Source organism: Papaver somniferum, chromosome 1 (genome assembly GCF_003573695.1).
Source record: "Papaver somniferum cultivar HN1 chromosome 1, ASM357369v1, whole genome shotgun sequence".
In the NCBI taxonomy this organism is placed as follows: domain Eukaryota; kingdom Viridiplantae; phylum Streptophyta; class Magnoliopsida; order Ranunculales; family Papaveraceae; genus Papaver; species Papaver somniferum.
In genome coordinates, this window is record NC_039358.1 from 213,221,025 (window position 1) to 213,224,138 (window position 3,114).

Consider the following 3,114-nt stretch of genomic DNA (forward strand, 5'->3'; position numbering starts at 1 on the left):
CCAAGACTTATCTACCTCTTCAATTGTAAAAAAACCAAATAAAATAGGATATTTTTCATCATAAATCCTAAGGTACCTGATTGGAATACTTTCACAGTTAAAAATTATCATTATCAATCCTCCCTTTGCCTCTGCAGTTTACGAAATGATTAACATATGATCATTATACCAGGTAGGGAAATTTAATTCATTAAATGGTCAAATACACTTAGTCCCATCTTCTACGGCTCAATGCCATTTTGTAAGCGAACATATACAATCATCGAAAGTGATAGAAACACTCAACTTAATTGTTTGTCATATGCCAGTTTAAATATGACAACGTCTTAGATCCACTTCAACATGTGAGCAAAATTCCACTACACCATTTTAAGGTATTAGAAACCCACCATAGATGTTGTTAAACGAGGTCGCAACAGGCTTTTGCCATTGCTAAACACGGTGTCGCAATTTTTAGCTACGACATAAACTCTGTTGCTAATCACGGTCAGCGACGGAAATTCGCAACGGCGCTTTCCGTTGCTAAAGTTTTTATTAGCAACATCATACTGTTGTTGCTAATCTGTTGCTAATTACAGGAATACCCTACCCGGAACTAGATACTGTTGGTTCTGGTTTTAATTTAGCAACAGATTATTGATGTTGCTACATTTTTGCAACATTAAGAAAAAGGTCAAGTCTTCATTGACCTGGTCAAAATCAATTCCCCCCCACAACAATTACCCAGTTCCCCATTTCAACAGATATACAAAACTATATTGTTGGGAATCACAAAAGAAGATACAAAACTGTATTATATTATGAAAAATGATTCTTCAATTGAAGTTAACAAAAAGTACGAGTATTTGATACAAATGTAAACAAGTATCACAGCTAACTTACTGAGATGATCATCAAGTCCCAAATTTTTGTGACTTGACATATAATGTTCTATGTTGTCGTTCATAAATTGATGGGTGACCTAGTTTGTGTCAACTGAAAGAGGCATTGAAAAACAGGGAAAGAAAGACTAATATATGAGTAAGATTGAACTCCACCAGAAGTATAACGAGACTCCGCTTGCTTAAAAAAATTCCTCTGCAAACTACAATATCACCAGAGTACTTCTTTTTGACTTAAGCCCAAATACCTGCATAATAACCAATTTGATGTTTCAGTATGGAGGTCACAAACAAAAGACTAATCCTTAGATTTTATATAATCTGCGGAGATAAGTGTTGCTGCTAATCTGAGTTGCTAATCGCCTAAAATAGAAAACGTGGTTACCCATAGACAATGGCACACTGTTCTGAATGACTTTTTTCTAGCTTATCCATAGACATTGTTAACTAGATAGTGTCTTGACTTACAAGAACGAAGAAATTAAAATAGACGATTTTGAAACACATAGACAACGATACACTACTGGCTAGTCGACAATGGTGCAGTTACTATAAGAACTGAACTATCACCATTTCAAACATTAATACAACTCCAAACTTCAAACAAAGTCTTTGATTTTCAGAAACAAAAAGCCAGTAATTATTAATTACAAAAACTGGCAAACTTCATGTACACAATGACTTCGATCAAATCCTACAAGTTCAACCCAAAGACAAAAAAGTTCTATCAAATACAATTTCAGACCTAAAAAACTTTATAAAGCAATGAAGTCATTGCATGAATAAGTGCATCAAATTCTTATTTACCTGCAATATGTCGCAGGATATCAAGGTTTAGCTATTTGCATATCACATGGCTCCAGCGCAACATAAGCTTCCAGGTTTGGGTTGCAGATCGTTTCCTCAGACTCCCAGCCTTTTAAACATTGCAGTCTGCAAAATCAGAATGACATGATTAAGGAAACAAAGCACATGAATAAACAAATTCAAACTGATGAATTAAAAAAACACGACTCATCGTACGGAAATGTCTACAATTATATCCATGTCAATTTTTAAGATTCAATTGTATTCTTTCAAATAGAAAATGAATTAAATTAAACAAAATGCTTATCGATCTCTGGGAAGATGCTTACCCCTTGGGACATGTAAGTTTCAAAAGAGCAGTTATCCGGCGTTCATCAAGTCTTTTTGAGTACCTCTAGCCCTCCACAATTTTACAAATATGCATCCAAAATAGTAAAGTACATTAAGTCAATCTTTGGATTCTACAAGTGACATGAACAAATTTTATTAAACATAACAAAGTTCGAAAACCTAGATTACTCACAAAGTGTTTCAACTGAAATATGTTATCAACATGTTGATTAGCCCAAAATTTTCATGTTTCAAACAGAGTGCCCAATTCTCAAAATCCCAAAATCAATTTTACAGAAATCGTAAATTCAATATTGCCATTAAACAAAAATTAAACAACATAGATGTGATCAAGCAATGAAAAATGGAATTGGGTTTTAAAGAACTTACCGTTTTGAATCATCATCGTCTTTATTTCAGCAACTCTTTTTCTTACCTTAAAAACCTAACAGGCATAATATGCAAATTAAAAATGTTCCCCTCCTCCTGATAGATATTAGCCTGAATACCAACATAAAAGAAAAATTTAGCACTAAAACACAAAATCCATTATGAAGAAACCCGAGAAAAAATCTCAAATACAGAAATCAAACAAAAATAATTTGAAACCCTAGAGTCGTGCTACAAATGAAATACAGATTTAAAGAAAAATCAAACTAAATAACCAAAATCAAACCATCGGAACTAAGGTGCAAGTTCTAAACGAAACATGAGTTAACCCTAGCTCAAAATCAAACCAAATGACCAATACCTGAAATCAATAAACCATTCATGAATCTTCGTTTTCAGTTGATGTTGATGAAGAAGTAAGAAGATTTGATGTTTTAGGTAGATTTGGTTAATGAATCTTCGTATTTTTTGATGAAGAAGAGAAGTAGTAGAGAAAGAAGCAGCAACCGCAGGGATCGAGAGAGGTAAAAGACTAAAAGAGAGAGAGGGGGTAAGTTAAGATTAGAATTAGGGTTAAAGGATCCTCACACACGTTAAGTCAAGTTAAGTCAAAGTGTCAAACTAGGTGTTACCAGCCACACGGTCTAACCGCACGCGTAAGTACTCCGCAGTTGCTAATAGCAACAGAAAGTTCGCGGTTGCGACA

At 34.1% G+C, this 3,114-nt stretch overlaps 1 long non-coding RNA gene across 2 annotated transcripts; it reads right to left on the bottom strand.

Annotated features, from left to right (window-relative positions):
- Positions 1–943: 943 nt before the first annotated feature.
- On the bottom strand, positions 944–2,912 carry LOC113336493. 2 transcript variants are annotated; one of them, XR_003353877.1, is made up of 5 exons: positions 2,770–2,912; positions 2,409–2,519; positions 2,018–2,149; positions 1,689–1,814; positions 944–1,129 (listed from the first exon to the last, which is right to left on the bottom strand). It is a non-coding gene; the product is annotated as an uncharacterized LOC113336493 (long non-coding RNA). The 2 variants fall into 2 exon arrangements; XR_003353871.1 differs by having other exon boundaries at positions 2,018–2,519.
- Positions 2,913–3,114: the final 202 nt, after the last annotated feature.